A 23383-nucleotide genomic window follows, 5' to 3' on the forward strand; every position below is an offset into this window, starting at 1 on the left:
GTGTATTCTTGCCACCTCTTCTCTATATCTTCTGCTTCTGTTAGGTCCATACCATTTCTGTCCTTTATTGTGTCCTTCTTTGCATGAAATATTCCCTTGGTATCTCTAATTTTCTTGAAGAGATCTCTAGTCTTTCCCATTCTATTGTTTTCTTCTATTTCTTTGTCTTGAACGCTGAGGAAGACATTCTTATCTCTCCCTGATATTCTTTAGAACTCTAAGAGAAAGTCACAAGTGTTAACCATCAAGTTTAAGCTCACCTATCCTGAACCAGCTGGCAATCAAGTTGAATGGACATTCTACCGTCTTAGCAGTGTTGACCTTGGATTATGAATTTAGTTATCCAGGATGAGTGTTTTCAAAGGTAGTAGTAATGAAGCAACATCACTTCCAACAGAGATATGGGGCCCAATATCTTTTGCTAAAATTCGCTAGTACAGGAGCCTTGTCAGCTATATACAAATTGATGATTGAAAATTCATCTATGAACCTTACCAAGTTTTTCAATAAAAATATGAAGTAATTTAAAGTTGTAGAAGTAGTTGTTCATGTGCTAGCTTAATTGTGTGGTAAATATCCAAAAGCCTCAAAAGTATTTCATTGAGTTAAAGTTTAGATTGGATTTAGAAATATGTCTCTAAATTAGACATTTCCAAAGTCACAAAAATAATCTATTTATCTCAGAGTAGATAATATACTCTGCTTATTTTTGTTTCACAGAAAAGATAGGAAAATGTGTTTCAGAGGGGTAAGACAATTGAGAGTTGGAAAGTGTTCACATATAATGTATGCCTATACTGTGTGTATATTTTTTCTTAGAAAAAAATGGCAAAAAAGTATAGTTTTTCTGTAAATATCTGATATTAAAAGATATCTATAGCATAATTTTATGTGTCTTTAGTTAAAAAAAAAAAAAGAGGGCAATTTAATAAACCAGGACCATGAACTTGGTATACAACATTATAAATGAAGGGATAAATACAAACATGCATAATCAATAAACATTCAGAAAATTATCTTTCAAAAATAACCTGTATTATAGTTAGTTAGATGCTTGGATTTTTGCATGCATCACAAAGTCACTGAAAAAGATTTTTTGGCCCAGTAAATTCATGTAACAGATGAAGAAATCAATTAAGTTAAAGCTTAAGAGAATTGTTTATTTTCGCTCTTTGAATTAAGTGCTAAACTTGAATAAAATGTTCAAGTTCATCTTCTTTTCTCTGTGTATGAATCTACTTTTCATCTTATTACTCATGAATACATGTTTAGAAGTCTGACACTCGAAACAGATAATAAATATATATGGTTAATTATGAAATTTAAAAATATCTTAGGCATATTTAGCTGCAGTATGTTTTATAGAAGACAAATAATAAAAACAGCCCTTCCTGACCACACAGCAATAAAACAAGAAATGATAAGAAAACAAAAACAACCTTTTCATCCAGGGGAAAAACACGCTACTACACAAGTCATGAATCAAAGGAGAATTGAAGACTTTTAAAGTTATAATTACAGTAGTAGTTAAAAATGTAATAAAATAAATAAATTACATACTTTCCTAAAAAGAACTAAGATGATTTAAACAAAAAGAAGCTAAAAGACAATGAGTGAAGAAAAAGTATATGCTGATGTTAGGAAATAAAACAGCAAGTATTTTTTTCAGAAACCATTTTTGAAAAATCAATAAATCAGAAGAATAATCTTAACAAAATAAAAAATTCAGATATACACATTTAGAAATAATGAATAGTAATGTTGAAATAGAGAAACTCAGTTACTTTAAAGATGCTTTTGTTATATCCTTACACATAAATTTGGAAAAGTAGATGAAGTAGATAATTTTCTAGAAAATTATAATTTAGCAAAATTGATTAGAATAGAGTCTAGCTAATCAAATGCCATAAATGAAAAAAGAGAAGTTATGGAAACCAACTGAAAAAATAACACTAAACATAAACTTAAAACAATAGTTCTCATGATACTGAAACTCTTCTACAATATAAAAAGATAAAATTCTAACTTTGTCTTATGAAATTAGTATAACTTTAAAATTGATACCTAATAAAGGTTGCTAACAAAAGCAAAAAAAAGCTATGGACCATTCTTACTATTGAGAATCAATGCAAAATCTTACTTAAAAATTTAACAAGTAGAATCCAAAGAATCTAAAAATTTTAATCCAAAAATTAAAAATATGTGTGATAAACAAGTGAAGTTTGTTTCAGGAATGCAAAGGTAGTAAATAATAGAAATTCCAATAATATCGCATAATTATATGAATAGAACTAAAAATAAAAATAACACTTTTTCATCTTAATAGGCATTAAGAAGATATGTCACAATGTCAACGCCTTCTCATGTTTAAATTACTCAGTGAAACAGAACTTGATGAGTACCTTCTAAACCTGATTGTGCATATGTGATCATTTTAATATATTGAATGCTGGCTGCCATTTGGGTAAAATGATATATTTTTATCTTACAGCCAATATTTTAGTTTATGAAAGAAATATGAGACTTTTTCATAAAGGTAAAAAAATAAGACAAGTATTCCATCTCTCTACACTACTGTTTAACAATGTAATGAGAGTATTAGCCATTGAAATTAGACAAGATCAAGCCTTTGGAGCATAAAAACTGAAAGTGAAAAATGAGATATCTCTAAAGTTAATATAATTAAATTTCTGGGAACCCAAAACAATCAATATGAAAACTATAATAAGTTTAATAAAATCACAATTTAATAAATAAATCTACAAAAATTATAGGTCTCATACAAATTAACATTCACAGAAAATATAAAGTAAGTGGAAACGGTCTAAGATTTTGGTTTTGAAAAGAGAACTTTAGCTACTGAATTGAAAAAGAGCTAGAGAGAGCAACATAGGATTCAAAGTGAACAACTGAGAAGCTACTCTGAGGGTCCAGTGGGAAAATGCTGGTGTCAGATGGATTAGGGAGATGTGTTGAGTAGATCCAGATATATTTGAAACTCAGAGCTGACAGAATTCCCTATTATATGTGTGATGTTAGAGACAAAAATCAATTTGCTTACAAACCAGCAACAGCTTATTTTGTGTTTCTTTGGGTTTATAATTTTTTTTTTAAGAGAAACATGCAGATTAGAGAACATAATGTCTCATCAGTTGGGAGCGGGAGAAGAGATGGCCATCTGTCTTATAGCAAAAATATATTGTTCAGCTTCCTATTGCAGCTTTAACAAATTACAACAAACTCAGTAGCTTAGAAATCACAAATATATTATAATTTTGGAGGTTGGACATCTGAAATGAGTCTTCCTGGACCCAAATCAATGTGTCAGTCAGCAGGGCTGCATTTCTTCTAGAGAGTCTTCTGGAAAATCTGTCTTTGCCTTTTCAAACTTCTAAAGGCTGCCTGCATTTCTTAGGTAGTGGCAACTTCAAAGCTAGCAGTGGCTGGCTGAATCTTTCTCACATTGGGTTAGTCTGACTCTGCTTCAATTTTCATATCTTCTTCTCTGATGCTGTTTTCTGCCTCCCTGTTTCACTTGTAAGGATCCCTGGGATTACACTGTGTCTAGTCAGAAAATCCAGGTGAATTATCACATCTCAAGATCCTTAATTAGGTCTTCAAAATCCTTATTGCTATGCGGAGTGACATATTCACAGGTTCAAGGAAGTAGGACTTGGACATATTTGGAGGGTTGTTATTCTGTCTACCACAGATATATAACATGCTAGTTAAGTGTTTGGTATAAAGCTAGATTTGAATCCTTTTACCACTTACTGTGTAAGTTTAGGCAAATATTTATCCATTTTAAGCCTCCATTATTTCATAGATAATATGGGGATACTAACTGAATCTACCTCAGAGAGTTTGTGGGTGTTTTATTAATAAAATAATGCCCATAATGCACTTTGCATAGAATGTACTCAATATGTTAGCTACCATAATGATTCCATTAAGGGAAGTATTAGTATCATGTGGAATTGCATTAGCTTATCTGACAATCATTTTATCCTAACTCTTACAGTTAATAGTCAAAAGTTGACCTTCCAACCTCACATCAGATTTCAATTTATTTGTTCTTTAATTTATCATTAATAAAAATTCAAGCTATTTTGCCTCCTTGAGAATGCTTAAGGATTCTTCTATTATCTATCATGACAAGAAAAACTCCCATATTTCAGTCATATACAGTTATGATGACAACCAAGTTATCATTTAAATTGTTTATGAAAATCTTGAAGCAGAAATTACTGAAAACAGAAATCAGGAAAGCAACTAAGTGTCTCAAAGTTGGCATTTAGATAAGCTGTTAAGGTCTTGTCTCTCAGCTTCAAACCCATTCCTCATATATGCATTTGTGTGTATGAAGCTGGAGTTGGGACTCTGAAAATTACCTTTCTCCTTTGCCAGCTAATATACTGTTAGGCTGCTCAAGTAGAAAGAGCTAGAGTAAACTGGAAGTCAAGACATGACGCTGACTTGTTTGTTTTTCTTTGAGTTCTGTGTCATCCCAGCCAGGAGCTTTCACCTTGACAGCAGCAATTGATTCCAGCAATTGGGTCCAGTTGGATTTGGAAGTGTCTCTCAGCACTCTCAAAATTGGCCTCACTGTGTCCCCTCAGAGATGCCAGCATCAGCCACTGTCAATCCCACCTCTAAGTTTGAGTTCTGGCTCTTTAAACGCTCCCGTTTTCATGTTTCTGAGACATTAACACCTGTTTCGTGGCATCACCTCCTCAAAGATGTGGTACCTATTCCACAGGTCTCTTCTCCAGGCTTCTACTTTCTAATAATCTGGAAATGGTCACTTTATTTTACAGTTGGAAGAACACAAGTTGCTTCCTGCTAACTGCCCTAGGAATGTGGTATCTCACTGTTCACCTTTTGAAATGTAATTTTTCCAATATTCCTTCAACTAGTTTCTTGTATTAAATGATTTCTGCTAAAATAACACGTGGTTTCATTTCTTCTTCTTTTTTACTGTAAACTAACACATCAGTTCTTTTTTTTTTCCCCCCTGGGAAAATTAGGAATTCCTCTGTCTTATTACAAAGCCAACATTTCTTTATTCTTAGAAAGATGCTGCTGCTAAGTCACTTCAATCATGTCTGACTCTATGAGACCCCATGGACTGCAGCCCACCAGGCTCCTCCGTCCATGGGATTTTCCAGGCAAGAGTACTGGAGTGGGGTGCCATTGCCTTCTCTGCTTAGAAGGATAATGATGGACAATTATATGCTCAGCTGAAGTTTTTAACTTCGCATTTTTTATATTCTACTTTTGCATAGAACTTGAGAAGCCTCCAGTCCATCAGGATAACCTATACATCCTGGTGAAATGGGCCTACCCTGTCTGACTGCCTTTCACCAAATATTTGATTATCTGTCACTAGGTGATCTATATGATCTGAGCTCAGTGTAACCTATTTCCCAGATTCTGTCCCCAGAGTATGTTCTTTTTCCATAGCACAAACATTGAGTCTTCATTCATTGTCCAATTTTCATATCTGGATGCCCTTTTCCTTAAAATTCTTACTGACTGCACCCAGGTCCCAGATCCATTGGCTCCCCTTAAAAATCTTTAATCTCTTACATGGGCCATCAGTTTTTCATGATCTTAATTTTCATGCTATACCTTCTAAAAGTTTTCCAACAGGTTAGCTCTCATCCTTTCAACTTTTTCTCCAGCTGTATACATCTCTCGTTCAACAATGTCCTCTTTTTTCATATCACTGAACCAGAGGTCAAATTGCCAACCTTGAATGGATCATTGAAAAAGCAAGAGAGTTCCATAAAAACATCTACTTTTGCTTTATTGACTATGCCAAAGCCTTTGACTGTAAGGGTCACAACAAACTATGGAAAATTCTGAAAGAGATGGGAATACCAGACCACCTTACCTGCCTCCTGAGAAATCTGTATGCAAGTCAAGAAACAACATAACTGGACATGGAACAACAGACTGGTTCCAAATCAGGAAAGGACTACATCAAGGCTGTATATTGTCACCCTGCTTATCTAACTTATATGCAGAGTACATCATGAGAAGCTGGATGAAGCACAGCTGGAATCAAGATTGCCAGGAGAAATATCAATAACTTCAGATATGCAGATGACACCATACTTAAGGCACAAAGCAAAGAAGAACTAAAGAGCCTCTTGATGAAAGTGAAAGAAGAGAGTAAAAATGTTGGCTTAAAACTCAACATTCAGAAAACTAAGATCATGGCATCTGGTCCCATCTCTTCATGGCAAATAGATGGGGAAACAATGGAAACAGTGAGACACTTCATTTTTTGAGGCTCCAAAATCACTGCAGATGGTGACTGCAGCCATGAAATTAAAGATGCTTGCTCCTTGGAAGAAAAGCTATGACCAACCTAGACAGCATATCAAAAAGCAGAGACATTACTTTGCCAACAAAGATCCGTCTCGTCAAGGCTATGATTTTTTCTGTAGTCATGTATGGATGTGAGAGTTGGACCATAAAGAAAGTTGAGCACTGAAGAATTGATCCTTTTGAAATATGGTGTGGGGGAAGACTCTTGAGTCTCTTGGACTGCAAGGAGATCCAATCAGTCCATCCTAAATGAAATTAGTCCTGAATATTTATTGGAAGGACTGATGTTGAAGTTGAAACTCCAATACTTTGGTTACTTGATATGAAGAACTGACTCATTGGAAAATACCCTGATGTTGGGAAATATTTAGGGCAGGATAAGGGACAACAGAGGATAAGATGGTTGGATGGCATCACCAACTCAATGGACATGAGTTTGAGTAAACTCTGGAAGTTTGTGATGGACAGGGAGGACTGGCGTGCTGCAGTCCGTGGGGTCACAGAGTCGGACACAACTGAGCAACTGAACTGAACTGACTGAACTCATCACTAGACATTGAGCAAGTTTCTAAGGTCATGTAGAAGAATGAGGGATTCTTGGGTTGATGAAAGTGAAAGATTTAAAAAGCTGTCATCTCAGAATAGAAGCAAAATGGGTCCATCTCAGATGCCTACCTTCACATCACTTCTTCTAATACCTTTCTACATTGTTTAAAAATCATCATATCCAAATAACAACTCTAAAAGCAATGCTTCAATTGTAGAAAGTATTCTTTGAGGAACAATACTTCCCCCACTACTCTCTCAAGTAGACTTTTGCTCCTTTATTTTTGCAACCCAGTATCTGAGGATTCCTGGTCTAATCACCCCCATCCTTGCTCCAACTTCTTCTGTCCATGACTATACATTTATATGTCTATCAGAAATCTCAGAACTGGCTGTCACTCACCTGTATTTCTTATCTACCCAACAGGTCTTGCTCTGAGTGCATTGGAATCTCTGTTACAGTCAAACTCATTTCTCTCTAGCAGCTTCTAGCATTTTTAAATTCTTCCCTCTATTTTTTTTCCCTATACCCTCTAAATTTGAGTGCAATTTGTTCATTTTGAAGCCATTTTTCTTCCATTTAACACGTCTTTCCTACCTCCTTTTACCACCAAGTCCTCTTTTTAAATACGTGTATTTAAGTAAAAACAATAGTGAATTCATTTAAAAGAATACACAAGGAAACAATGCACATGTTGTGAAATGTAGTTAAAAAATGGGAACATCAAGCCAACATCTAATGTGTTTTAAAACATTTTCTAAGGCACCAGTTGAACAACTGTATTAAAGAAGAACAAAAACATTTCTGCTTGTTCTTGGTGAGCTTTTGATAGCCTCCAAAGATATTCATTTTTTTCTTTCTAACTTACCTAAGTCATCACATCAATAGTTTATGTATTATTTGTGTAGAGCAAATTTCTCCAACTTTCATTTTCCCTCAAAATATAAAAGTTTTGAAGAGCTAATGTTTTCTGTTTAAAAAAAAACAAAACAAAACAAAGAATGCAATATTTATTGCCAGTCCTTCCAGACTATGATTGGTATATTAGTCATTTCTGTAAGCTGAATCTTCAAGATCAACAGATCTGAGTTGATTTTAAACAACCAGAGACTTCCCTGTAATCTCACAAATCATAGATTTTAATTCCCTAATACTGATTTTTTTTTTTTTTTTCTGTTCTTGTAGTGTAGTGTAATAAAGTTGCTCAGTCAGGTCTGACTCTTTGCAAGCCCTGGACTATAGCTGTCAGGCTCCTCTGTCCATGGAATTCTCCAAGTCAGAATACTGAAGTGGGCAGCCGTTCCCTTCTCCAGGGGATCTTCACAACCCAAGAATCAAACCAGCATCTCCTGTATTGCAGGCAGATTCTTCACCAGCTGAGCTACCAGGGAAGCCCTCTTTCTGTTCTTACTAGTCAAAAATCTCCTCTTTAAAGAGAAGAATCAAAATAGGTTTGGGTAGCTATGATTTTAAAGAATGTCTGGCTTTAGCAACCTGATTTTCTTATTGTTGTTTTTTTAAGTATCTGTAATTATACATGAAATTATACTTAAAATAATTTAGGAAATGTAATATCTATGTTATCACTTTAATGACCACAGTAAACTAATGTATGTGTCTGCAGTCACCCTATTTAATAAAAAGAACACATCTATCAGGCTTTTAATTATGTATTTAAAGAGTTTGTTTCTGATTATAACTCAGAGTTGGGTTTCCTATGGGATTTTATTGCCAGTCTCGGTGTGTTTCTAATGTTTAACACTAATATTTAATGTCTATTTAAATCAGTGTTTGCATTTTGACTGAAATCCAAATTGGGCTTCCCTTTATAGAGTTCCATCCATCCTGGGAAAATTCTACCCACTTCAGGAAGATCTAATTATGTCAAGCAAAGTATAAATCAGAAAAAAATATTAATATATTTAATTTTTGTTATATTTAAACTGTGCCTAAAGAAAATTTGGAAAATATTTTAATTCATTTGAGAGAATAATGTTGATGCAGAAGATAGGTATTTAATTCAGGGAATATATTGCTGTTGTTAAGTCACTTAGTTGTGTCTGACTCTGTGACCCCGTGGACTGTAGCACACCAGGCATCCCTGTTCTTCACCAACTCCTAGAGCTTGCTCAAACTCATGTCCATTGAGTCAGTGATGCCATCCAACCATCTCATTCTCTGTCGTCCCCTTCTCCTCCAGCCTTCAATTTTTCCCAGCATCAGGGTCTTTTCTAATGAATTGGCTTTTTGAAACAGGTGGTCAAAGTACTGGAACTTCAGCATCAGTCCTTCCAATGAATATTCAGGACTGATTTCCTTTAGGATTGACTGGCTTGATCTTCTTGTAATCCAAGGCACTCTCAAGAGTCTTCTCTAAAACCACAGTTCAAAAGCATCAGTTTTTCAGTGCTCAGCCTTCTTTATGGTCCAACTCTCACATCCATACATGACTACTGGAAAAACCATAGCTTTGACTAGATGGACCTTTGTCCATAAAGTAATATCTCTGCTTTTTAATATGCTGTCTAAGTTTGTCACAGCTTTTCTTCCAAGGAGCAAGCATCTTTTAATTTCATGGCTATAGGGAATATATAGATACTGGCAAAAATAAGCAAGAGACCATGGTGATAGAGAGTATTGATTCTGGATAAAAGTAAAAAATTGAGTTAAAGTGCTTAATGTAACTCAAAATGTATTACTTTGGGCAATTTATTTAGTCCCTCTGAAATGACAATAAGTATGATGTCTATAACTGACATAGAAAACAGGAGAGAAATAGTTTTCTATAATGGCAGGTAGATAATTATCATTACTTTTAAAATGCCTGCATTATAGAAGTCCTTTTGAAGTTAAAAATGTATCTGTGCCAGCAAGTTGAAAACAAAAAGAAATGGTTTTACAATAATGCTTATCTTGATTCAGAGTTCAAAGAAACAACGGCAAAGAGGAATTGTGTCCTTCAACTGAATATACATTTATAATACCTTACAAAGCTCACAAGTAAGAAAAGTTTGCAATATCTATGGAACACATACAGTAGGAATGATATAACAACAACACAGCATGCCTCTAATTTAAAAAAAAGAACACAACTCTAATTTCCATACATATCAAGCCATAGACTGTTAAATCACGTAGCTCACCTAAACTGACTAACCGCTGTATGTATGTGTGTATGTGTGCTCAGCTCCTTGTGACCCCCTGGAATGTAGCCCACCAGACTCCTCTGTCCATGGAATTTTCCAGGCAAGAATATTTGAGTGGGTTGTCATTTCCACATCCAAGGTATCTTCCCTACCCAGGGATCAAACTCTTGTCTCTTGTGTCTCCTGCACTGGCTGGCAGATTCTTACCCACTGAGCCACCAGGAATATCAAGAAGAACGCTGCTGGTATTTGAATGCAGACTTTTCAAATGCCAGTGTCTGTATTTAAACAATTATACATTAGGACCTATATATGCAGTGGAATCACTTCTGGAATCATTTATTGAAATGGTTCGTTGAGATCATGTTCATGGTTGAGTAAGGAGAACTGGCATTGTTTCTGAATTCACATAAGGATTATGCCCACAAATTAAATTTTTAAAAAATATGGCTGAGAGAATAGACCACCACATTAGGATCGTCCTGTATCACAGACCCAACCCTGTGTTCAGGGAGATCTGGGTCAGAGGTTGCAATCTTCCACTAAATTTTGAAAAACATTACTTAGAAGATGTTTTTCTCACTGTTCAAAGAAAGAAGTAACTTTCATCTACTGGTAGGGCCTCTCCTTACCTATTACATGTTTTGTGGATCAGAAAATAGTACCTTTCATTAGAGGACATTGTGTTAAATGGTATGGTTTGAACATTCAAGCAAGGGATGGACTCGGTACCACTATTTCCCCTCTCAATTAATTGTCTTCTGCAGTAAGCCAGTCTACTAGCAGCATTCTGAGACAGATGGAATTCGGGAAGGAGAGTACAAATTTGGGAAAGGAGAAGGAGGGAAAATCAGGTACACACCCAAGGACACAGACAATTGCCTCCATATCCATCTTGGAATTTGGCACAGCACCCCTTGGAAGTTTTCTAATTCTTTCTTTCTACATGAGAATTACTAACTCATGCATGCTATGATTTGTCCTCTGGGTAACAGTAGTAGTCTGTCAAACTACTGCAGGGCATTTCAAACCTGGAAGCTCCATTTTCTTAAAGGAAGACTGCTGGGTCAGGAGAGGAATAGTTGGGGAAAACTGCCAGTTTCAGTCTTGTTCTGCACCTTAGTTAAGTAAAGTATATAACAGCTATCTCACAGTCATAGTAATGTACCAGGGCAATTAATCATATATTATCTGGATTGCCCATTTCTTTTGCTCTCCTGTAACTGCACAGACCATTGAGATGCATAAGCATATAATTGGAATCATTAGTCATAACTCTTCAAACCTGGCTATTTTCATAGGCAGATGAATCCTTTTGGATCTAGTCAAAGATACAGTTTTTCCAGTAGTCATATGTGGATATGAGAGTTGAACTATAAAGCAAGCTGAGCGCCAAAGTATTGATGCTTTTGAACTGTGGTGTTGGAGAAGATTCTTGAGTGTCCCTTGGATGACAAGGAGGTCAAACCAGTCAATCCTAAAAGAAACCAGTCCTGAATATTCACTGGAAGGACTGATGCTAAAGCTGAAACTCCAGTACTTTGGCCACTGAATGCAAATAACTGACTCCTTTGAAAAGACCCTGATGCTGGGAAAGATTGAAGGCAGGAGGAGAAGGGGATGACAGAGGATGAGACGGTTGAGTGGCATCACCAACTCAATGAACATGAGTTCAAGCAAGCTCTGGGAGTTGGTGATAGACAGGGAAGCCTGGTATGCTGCAATCCATGGGGTCACAAAGAGTCAGACACAACTGAGTGACTGAACTGAACTGAACTAGTCTCCCTTAAAGTCCATAAAGGGGAGTTTAAACAAATATCTCAGTTTAAATAAAATTTGATAGTTAACTATGACAATCAGAATATTGGACCAATAGTAGCTAATATTAGGAGGAAATGGCAACCCACTCCAGTGTTCTTGCCTGGAGAATCCCGTGGACAGGGGAGCCTGGTGGGCTACTGTCCATGGGGTCGCACAGAGTCAGACATGACTGAAGAGACTTAGCATGCATGCATGCATTGGAGAAGAAAATGGCAACCCACTCCAGTATTCTTGCCTGGAGAATCCCAGGGACAGAGGAGCCTGGGTGGGTTGCCGTCTATGGGGTTGCACAGAGTTGGACACCTCTGACGCGACTTAGCAGCAGTAGCAGCAGCAGCAATAGCTAATATTTAGTTTAGGAGGTTGGATAATATAGACTTAATTCTCTTTGAGATTATCATTATTTATGCATTTAAAACATAGATACTCTTGATGGACTTTGGGTCTTTTCTTACCATAAAATAGCAGATGAAGAAATGGCTTAGGGTATAAACTAACAAGGGAGATTCCATCTAATATGTCTATCTGCTGAGATATATTGAGCTGGTGATAGGAGTTGGAGGTGATGGAGATGATACAAAATAATTTATGCATCAAAAATATTGGATAAACCTGAGTGCTGTTAGGGGTTGAATAGCTGAGGTCTTGCTGAATCAGACGTTTTGAAACATGATTTCTGTGGGAATTTACATTGTCATCTTCAATGCTTGGGTAAATTAATTCAAATAATCAGCTTCTTCAAATCATCCACCATTACTTGAGACTTCTACCTGCATCACCCATATATTACAAGAAGAATAATGTCATTCTTATTTTTGTCCTCCTTGTATAAAAATGCAGGAGCTCACTCTCTATGATAACACATCAGTCACAGACTCTCTTAGTCACTACAGAATGATTCTGTAGTCAGCATGAATTGCCCTCATTCTGAGATTTTGTACAATGACTTTTGCTATTGTATCTTAAGAATAAGAAGAGCTATTGCCAAGTTCATTATCTCAGCAGGGAATGTTTGTGATCATGAAACTGCCAAGCTTCATCAAGCTGTTCATGCTTTTTTCATTTTATTAACATGACCCAATTCACCCTCTCTTTGATGGTAATTCATTTTGATTTTAACTCACTTTAAAAATGAGCCAATTTGATTTTTAAAACCTTGTTGATTTAAACTTATTTTAACACTTCCAATATATAATCTTGTATTTTAGAAAAAAAAATTGAGGTCCTCTTGACTCATCAGTCTTAAGGGGAAAATATAAGAAAGTAGACTGATGCATGTAAAAGTAGCACTAGTTCATTCTACTTTACTTCTTCCAACTATTAACTTTCTTCTGCCATTCTTCAAAATCACTTATAATTAATTTCTAAATTGCAATCTTGGCCTACTCCAAACTACTTTTAATCCATTTACTTGACTGTGTCTTGACAGCATGCTATCATACTTAGTAGTACAAGTAAAAGTGCACAGTATGGTGAGTTAAGAAACCCTGCAAAACTGTCAGTCTTCATGAAACATGATTTATGCCTTCCATTTCCATGACATTGCTCCCTGCTAACACGGCCAGTTACTACTACCTTGTTCCATTCTCATTTTGCTTTTTCTAAGACTTACTGCAATGTCTTCTGACACATACAGAATGCTAGTGGCAATATCTTAGCAAAAATTTATAGTATAAATCTGAAATGTGTAATTCTGCTTGCAGGGAACCCACAAATAAAAAATAAATAAAAGTACTGCCTCCAAGGTAACTTTTAAATTTCACATTTTGAAATTCTGAAGTTTTTATCTGATAAGCAGGAATATGGCAGCTAAGTTCCCAGGCTACCCAAAATATACCTAAAATACTATGCATGGCATCCAGTTCCATCATTTCATGGTAAATAGATGGGGAAACAATGGAAACAGTGACAAACTTTATTTTCTTGGGCTCCAAAATCACTGTGGATGATGACTGCAGCCATGAAATTAAAAGATACCCTCTCCTTGCAAGAAAAGTCATGACAAACCTAGACAGCATATTAAAAAGCAGTGACATCATTTTGCTGACAAAGGTCCATATACTCAAAGCTGTTTATTCCAGTAGTCATGTATGGATGTGAGAGCTGGACTATAAAGAAGGCAAAGCACCAAAGAATTGATGCTTTTGAGCTGTGGTGTTAGAGAAGACACTTGAGAATTCCTTGGACTACAAGGAGATCAAACCAGTCAATATTAAAGGAAATCAGTCCTGAATTGGAAGGACTGATGCTGAAGCTCCAGTACTTTGGCCACCTCATGCATAGAGCCAATTCATTAGAAAAGACCCTGATGCTGGGAAAGATCGAGGCAGGACAAGGGGAAGACAGAGGATGAGATGGTTGAATGGCATCACCAACTCAATGGACATGAGTTAGAGCAAATGCTGGGAGATGGTGATGGAGAGAGAAGCCTGGCATGCTGCAGTCCACAGGATTGCAAAGAATTGGACGTAACTGAGCAACTGAACAGCAACAGCATCTATGCTTTTGCACCCAAAAAGTGATGATAATTAGAAGCTTTGAAACACTAATCAAAAGATTAAAAATGCAATTGAGATTGATTTTTCCACATATTTTAAATACTTATCCTGGAAAGGAGTTTACAGATAAGCCATGTAGTGGATGTATCAAAATTGAAACAGAGCTTCTGGACATTGAAAATTACAAAGCCATAGCATAGAAGAGTTAGATAGAAACCTTAAATCTTCTGCACAAATTCAGGTATTGCTGTAGCATCTTCAGTTCAGTTCGGTTCAGTCGCTCAGTCATGTCCGACTCTTTGAGACCCCATGAATCACAGTATGCCAGGCCTCCCTGTCCATCACCAGCTCCCAGAGTTTACTCAAACTCATGCCCATCGAGTCGGTGATAGATGGGGAGACAGTAGAAACAGTGTCAGACTTTATTTTGGGGGGCTCCAAAATCACTTCAGATGATGATTACAGTCATTAAATTAAAAGACGCTTACTCCTTGGAAGGAAAGTTATGGCCAACCCAGATAACATATTAAGAAGCAGAGACATTACTTTGCCAACAAAGATCCGTCTGGTCAAGGCTATGGTTTTTCCAGTGGTGATGTATGGATGTGAGAGTTGGACTGTGAAGAAAGCTGAGCACTGAAAAATTGATGCTTTTGAACTATGGTGTTGGAGAAGACTCTTGAGAGTCCCTTGGGCTGCAAGGAGATCCAACCAATCCATCCTAAAGGAGATCAGTCCTGGATGTTCATTGGAAGGACTGGTGCTGAAGCTGTAGCATCTTAATTCAGTGGAATTTTGAATAAAATAGTATGGAGGACCAACTATAAAACTGAAACTTTGTATCACTACAGGAAGCTCCTAATTGGCTAGTAAGTTCCAGGGAACCTATCACTTTGGGGATGGTCTTGGTAAATCCTGCTATACTTTAAGCATCTCTTCCCTTCCTATCCACTATTCATTTTCAGTCTGTTTGAAAATTCCACTCATGACCCTGACAATACTTCTAAGCCTTCCAAGACAGAAAACTTGATTTGAGTCTCAAATCATTTGGACAGTTGAAGGGGTGGAGCTCTGATTTCACCTTTAACGAATCCCTCTGATGCCAAACACCAGGCAGTGTGAAGAGTGTTCTTGCCTTATCTCATGTTTTGTTCTGCCCAGCTACTCTAACTTCCAGATGGGTTAACCTTGGGCATTCAATTGTTCACTGCTTTCCTGCTCATAAGAAGGTATTAATTAAAGAGCTTATTAATGCTCCAAATTGAACCCTCTTCTGACCTTATCTCCAACTTATTAATTGTACTCTCTGTCCTGCTTAATGGATTGATTCTGTACTAAGTTCTGTCTGTTTTCCATTGTTCTATAGCTAAAAGTAAATCTATCATACAGAGCTGATTCTTTAAGACTAAAAATATTCAATGCAGAACTTACCTATTCTACTGGATGAAATGCATCTATGAAAATATAATATCAAAATAGTAACTATTTTTAGAGTCTGTTTCTGAACACCCCCTGTCTTTACTGCTGGTGAGTCTTACAGCATCCCTTATATTAAGATATTCTATGCATGCCCATTTCATTTGTGAATGTTTAATTTTAGGAGAAATTATTAGGGGACACTTATGATATTTGTATTTGTATTACAAACAATTAAGTCTTAACTTTGCCACCTTCTGGCCTTGTGGATTTCAGTAAATAATCTTTACAACTACTGATTGGGTTGGTATTATTATCTCAATTAAAAGACAAGGGAACTAAAACTCACAAGTCTTTCTGAAATGCTTCTGTGAAATTTCTTCATAGTCTTTAATATATTGATCACTCAATGGATAGGCACTCTGCCATTGTCCCCTCAAAATTCATGTTTAGAAACCCTTATCCTTAATGTGATGATATTTGAAGATGGGGCCTTTAGGAGGTAATTAGGTCATCAGTATTAAGTCGTCATGGTGGAGGTGGTATCATCATAAGAAGAAATGAGAGCACTTGCTTACCCTGTCTGCCCTCTGCCTGGGATACAATGAGAACAAAGCCGTCAGCATACCTGGAAGTGGGCACTCACTAGACACCAGAATCTGCTAGCACGTGGATCAGCCTACAGCATGGTGAGAATTAAGCATTTGCTGCTATAGCAGGCAAACTGATTAAGATATACTCATTAACTATTAACTGACCAATTAACTCTTATTCAACTGACCAAGTTTTTTATGAGTATTTATATGTGAGTGTCTCATGGTTCTATTTTTGAGTCACAGAACCCCTTATAGTCCACTCTTCAGGAAAATGCATGTATTCAAACAAACACATTTGGTGGTAGACCATTAAATGGATAAAAATATAAAAGTTCAAAGAATTGAAGTGTAACAGTTTCCTGAGCATTAACAGAGTAATTAAAATAAACTACCTAATTCAAATTCTTTCTGGGATCAAAATCAAATTTAACCAAATACCACAAAGCAATGAGTATATACTATGGAAAAAGTAATCATTCTATTGTATTCAGTTTTTTTAAAAAAAAAATATCTATTGCCATTCACATAACCTTAGAAGTGGTTCAGCTGCATTGTTGAACTAAATAACAATATAATGACATTCTCTCAAGAAATAAAATATTAAATTAATTCAAGATAAGTAATTCTCAAACTTTTTGGTTTCAGCATCCATTTGCTAGCTATAAATGTCCTAAGAACCTAAAAAGCTTTGACTTAAGTCAATTACATGTTATAATATACTTTAAAACTGAGAAATGAGTTAATATTTATCTTTATTAATTCATTTTAAATGAGCAAATAAAAATATATTATTTAATATACAAGCTCCTTTTTTTATGAAAATAAGTATATTTTCCAAAACAAAAATACTATGAAAATGACATTTTTTTCTCTTTTTATAAATCTTTTTAATGCCTGACTTAAAAGGAGAAAGCTGATTTGTATATCTGTTTCTGCATTTGATCTGTTCTGCTATTACATAGCATTAAGCTCTAAAAAATTCTACTTTATACTCATGAGAGAATGGGAATGAAAAATGCCAATAACACCGTAATAATATTACAAAAATGGTTTTGACCTTGTAGATTGCTTGAAATTGTCTCAGATTCTCCAGGACTCCCCAGAGCACAGTTTAAGGTGAGCTGATACAGATTGCTTTCTCCCAACATTAAAATATTGGATTTAGTCTTTTCTATCTACATAATGACCACAACTCTCTGGATTATAAAGCAAAAGCCTCTAAATTATAAGAAAGAGGAAGTGCAAACTTGTCTCCATCTGCTCACAACTTCAATTCATGTCTGTCTTTAGGGAACAGTTTATCTTCAAGAATATCAGAATTTTATGGGCCCCTGATATGAAGTAACAAGATAACATTTCAAAACGTCTGTCTTGAACAAGTACCCCAAACTAACCGGCACCAACAATTCTATTCAGAATGTTGAGATATACATAAAAATAGCATTAGTAGAAAAAAAGTCTATTTACCAAAATAATTCCATTTTCTGGAGCAGCGGCTGCATGGTGCAAGCCCCAGCAAGATGGTAAGTGCTGGAGAAGCAGCTACGTGGTGCTGGATTGACTTTGAGGAGATACCTCACATCCGAGGGCAAAGGAGAAGCCCCAGCAAGACGGTAGGAGGGGCAAAATTAATTTTCGAATCAAACCCCATAGCCACCAGAGACACTCAGAGGGATTAAACAAATGTTGTACGCACCAGGACCCAGAGACCCCACAGAGACTTAGACAGAACTGTGTTTGGATGTCTTCTGCGGAGGTACGGGTCAGCAGTAAACTGCCACAGGGGTGCAGCAGACTTGGGTGCAGCAGACTTGGTATGCCATAAGCCCTCTTGGAGGTGGTAGCCGTTAACTCCACCACAGAGCCACCAGAACTTACACAGGACTGGGGAAACAGACTCTGGGAGGGCACAAACAGAACCTGTGCGCACCAGGACCCAGGAGAAAGGAGCAGTGACCCCACAGGAGACTGACCCAGTCTTGCCAATGAGTGTCCAGGGGTCTCCAGCAGAGGCGTGGCTTGGCGGTGGCCAGCTGGAAGGTTGGGGGCACTGAGGGTAGCAGTTCCCTTTTGAAGAAGGTCGCCACTATCTTCATTACCTCCACCATAGTATGACCACAGTTAAATAACAAGGAGGGAACACAGCCCCATCCATCAGCAGAAAATTGGATTAAAGATTTACTGATAATGGCTCAGAGCAAGACCCAGTTTCCCTCAGTCAGTCTCTCCCCATCAGGAAGCTTCCATAAGCCTCTTATCTTTCTCCACCAGAGGGCAGACAGACTGAAAACCTCAATCACAGAAAACTAACCAGTCTGATCACATGGACCTCAGCCTTGTCTAACTCAATGAAACTATGAGCCCATGGCATGTAGGGCCACCCAAGATGGACAGGACATGATGGAGAGTTGTGACAAAGGGGAATGGCAAACCACTTCAGTATTCTTGCACTGAGAACCCCATGAATAGTATGAAAAGCAAAAAGATGGGACACTGAAAGGTGAACTCTGCAGGTCAGTAGGTGCCCAAAATGCTACTGGAGATCAGTGGAAAAATAACTCCAGAAAGAATGAAGAGAGGGAGCCAAAGCAAAAACCACACCCAGCTGTGGATGTGACTGGTGATGAAAGTAAAGTCCGATGCTGTAAAAAGCAATATTGCATAGGAACCTGGAATGTTAGGTCCATGAATCAAGGCAAATTGGAAGTGGTCAAACAGGAGAGGGCAAGAGTGAACATCAACATTTAAGGAATCAGTGAACTAAAATGGACTGGAATGGGTGAATTTAACTCAGATAACCAGTATATCTACTACTGTGGGCAAGAATCCCTTAGAAGAAATGGAACAGCCATCACAGTCAACAAGAGTCCAAAATGCAGTACTTGGATGCAATCTCAAAAATGACAGAATAATCTCTGTTCGTTTCCAAGAAAAACCATTCAATATCATGGTAATCCAAGGTTATGCCCCTACCAATAATGCTGAAGAAGCTGAAGTTGAATGGTTCTATGAAGACCTAAGAGACATTCTAGAACTAACACCCACAAAAGATATCCTTTTTATTACAGGGGACTGGAATGCAAAAGTAGAAAGTTAAGAAACACATGGGGTAATAGGCAAATTTGGCCTTGGAGTATGGAATGAAGCAGGGCAAAGGCTAACAGAGTTTTGCCAAGAGAACACACTGGTCATAGCAATCACCCTGTTCCAACAACACAGGATAAGACTCTACACATGGACATCACCAGATGGTCAATACTGAAATCACATTGATTATATTCTTTGCAGCCAAAGATGGAGAAGCTCTATACGGTCAGCAAAAACAAGACTGGGAGCTGATTGGGGCTCAGATCATGAATCTCCTTATTGTCAAATTCAGACTTAAATTGAGGAAAGTAGGGGAAACCACTAGACCATTCAGGTATGACCTAAATCAAATCCCTTATGATTATACAGTGGAAGAGAGAAATAGATTCAAGGGATTAGATGTGATAGACAGAGTGCCTGATGAACTATGCACAGAGGTTCCTGATACAGGAGGCAGGGATCAAAACCATCCCCAAGAAAAAGAAATGCAAAAAGGCAAAATTATTGACTGAGTAGGCCTTACAGATAGCTGTGAAAAGAAAAGAAGCAAAAGGCAAAGGAGAAAAGGAAATATATACCCATTTGAATACAGAGTTCCAAAGAATAGCAAGGAGAGATAAAAAAGCCTTCCTCAGTGATCAGTGCAAAGAAATAGAGGGCAACAATAGAATGGGAAAGACTAGAGGTCTCTTCAATAAAATTAGAGGTACAAAGGGAACATTTCATGCAAAGATGAGTACAATAAAGGAAAGCAATGGTATGGACCTAACAGAAGCATAAGATACAAAGAAGAGGTGGCAGGAATACACAGAAGAATGATACAAAAAAGATCTTCATGACCCAGATAACCATGATGGTGTGATCACTCACCCAGACATCCTGGAATGCAAAGTCAAGTTGGCCTTAGGAAGCATCACTATGAACAAAGCTAGTGTAGGTGATGGAATTCCAGTTGAACTATTTCAAATCCTAAAAGATGGTGCTGTGAAAGTGCTGCACTCAATATGTCACCAAATTTGGAAAATTCAACAATTATCCACAGGACTGGAAAAGGTGAGTATTCATTCCAATCCCAAAGAAAGGCAATGCCAAAGAATGCTCCAAAGACAACACAATTGCACTCATCTCACATGCTAGCAAAGTAATGCTCAAAATTTTCCAAGCTAGGCTTCAACAGTACCTGAACCATAAATTTCCAGATGTTCAAGCTGGATTTAGAAAAGACAGAGGAACCAGAGATCAAATTGCCTACATCTGTTGGATCATTGAAAAAGCAAGAGAGTTCCAGAAAAACATCTATTTCTCCTTTATTGACAATGCCAAACCTTTGACTGTGTGGATCACCACAAGCTGTGGAATATTCTGAAAGAGATGGGAATGCCAGACCACCTGACCTGTCTCTTGAGAAATATGTATACAGGTCAGGAAGCAACAATTAGGACTGGACACGGAACAACAGACTGGTTCCAAATAGGAAAAGGAGCACGTCAAGGCTGTATATTGTCACCCCGCTTATTTGGAAAACTCAGCAGTGGCCACAGGACTGGAAAAGGTCAGTTTTCATTCCAATCCCTAAGAAAGGCAATCCCAAAGAATGCTCAAACTACCGCACAATTGCACTCATTTCACATGCTAGTAAAGCAATGCCCAAAATTCTCCAAGCCAGGCTTCAGCAATATGTGAACCGAGAACTTCCAGATGTTCAAGCTGGTTTTAGAAAAGGCAGAGGAACCAGAGATCAAATTGCCAATATCCGCTGGATCATCGAAAAAGCAAGAGAGTTCCAGAAAAACATCTGTTTCTGCTTTCTTGACTATGCCAAAGCCTTCGACTGTGTGGATCACAATAAACTGTGGAAAATTCTGAAGGAGATGGGAATATCAGACCATCTGACCTGCCTGTTGAGAAACCTGTATGCAGGTCAGGAAGCAACAGTTAGAACCGGACATGGAACAACAGACTGGTTCCAAATAGGAAAAGGAGTATGTCAAGGCTGTATATTGTCACCCTGCTTATTTAACTTATATGCAGAGTACATCATGAGAATCTCTGGGCTGGATGATTCACAAGCTGGAATCAAGATTGCTAGGAGAAATATCAATAACTTCAGATATGCAGATGACACCACCCTTGAGGCAGAAAGTGAAGAAGAACGAAAGAGCTTCATGATGAAAGTAAAAGAGGAGAATGAAAAAGTTGGCTTAAAACTCAACATTCAGAAAACTAAGATCATGGCATCTGTTCCCATCTCTTCATAGCAAATATATGGGGAAACAATGGAAACAGTGAGACAATTTATTTTTGGGGGCTCCAAAATCACTGCAGATGGTGATTGAAGCCATGAAATTAAAAGACGCTAACTCCTTGGAAGGAAAGTTATGACCAACTTAGCATATTAAACAGCAGAGACATTACTTTGCCAATGAAGGTCTGTCAATTAAGGCTATGGTCTTTCCAGTAGTCAAGTATGGATGTGAGAGTTGGATTATAAAGAAAGCTGAGTGCCGAAAAATTGATGCTTTTGAACTGTGGTGTTGGAGACTATTGATAGTCCCTTGGACTGCAAGGAAATCCAACAAGTCCATCCTAAAGGAAATCAGTGCTAAATATTCATAGGAAAGACTGATGCTGAAGCTGAAACTCCAATACTTTGGCCACCTGATGCAAAGAACTGACTCATTTGAAAAGACTCTGATGCTGGGAATGATTGAAGGTGGGAGGAAAGGGGGACAACAGAGGATGAGATGGTTGGATGGCCTCATCAACTTGATGGAAAAGAGTTTGAGTAAGCTCTGGAGTTCATGATGGACAGGGAAGCCTGGCTTACTGCTGTCCGTGGGGTTGCTTAAACGACTGAACTGAATTGAACTGAACTGAACTGAACTGACTGAACAACCTGTAACAGAAGGAGATTAAGAGGCAGAAAATGTTTTGTTGCAAAATCAATCTCTGAGAACAAGATTGTTTAGAAATTACAGAAATGGTCAGGAAGGTAAAATTAAACTGTTGCATCCCCTGACCATAAACTTGGTGGCCAGTCCAAGGTTATCAAAGCCACCTCTGTTTACTGAAGTAGTCTCTTTTTGAAAGAAAATTGTAAGAAACTAAATGAAGAGTGCACACCTTTTTAAGAATCAAAAGTATTTTGGGAGAGATTTTTGGCTGAAGTCAGTATGAAAATAGGAATTCTAATTGTTATATTTTAGCACCTGCATTTTCAATAATGCATACATAATTAAAAAAAGACATTTTGTTTTCATAGAATTGGGGTAGTGTCAAGTAACTTTGTTCATGATGAAGTAAGAAAGCATGATGTGGTCATTCACAAAGGGAAAGCAAGAAGTATCCTTCTAAAGGAGTCAATTTTAGATGATGACATTTTTTAAGTGTATTGAAAAATTGCTTTGGAAAACATGAAGGTGTTTTAAAAAATATAGAAGGACATGTTATTGAAAGTGATAATACAAACAAACAATAGTAACAAACTAGGTAAGTGTAGTACAAATGTGTTCTTGAAAATAGGCAGTAAAAAAAAAAAACAAAGCAACACTACAGTGACCAAGTAACAGCTTTGGTTTCCAGACTTTTAACACAACTAAAGGAGATGCTTTTTTTTACTGAGATATTGGTATTAGCTGATTTAATAATAATAAAACCTAATACCATTTTGTGAGCTTATTTTTCTAATATACTGTATAAAAATATTTTTTTTATTTTCAATCATAAAATATATACCATATAATATATCAATAAAGTACATTATAATATACACATGCAACTTATGAAAATATCAATATTTTAAACATTTCAAATATTATTAATATTTGAAATTTTGAATTCTCAATATTTGAATCTCCACAGTAAATTCACTTGCTTTTATTTTCACCAAAAAAAAAGTGTATTCACAAAAATAATCTTCAGTAAGTTATGTTTCTA

Source organism: Odocoileus virginianus, chromosome 21, assembly GCF_023699985.2.
Source record: "Odocoileus virginianus isolate 20LAN1187 ecotype Illinois chromosome 21, Ovbor_1.2, whole genome shotgun sequence".
In the NCBI taxonomy this organism is placed as follows: domain Eukaryota; kingdom Metazoa; phylum Chordata; class Mammalia; order Artiodactyla; family Cervidae; genus Odocoileus; species Odocoileus virginianus.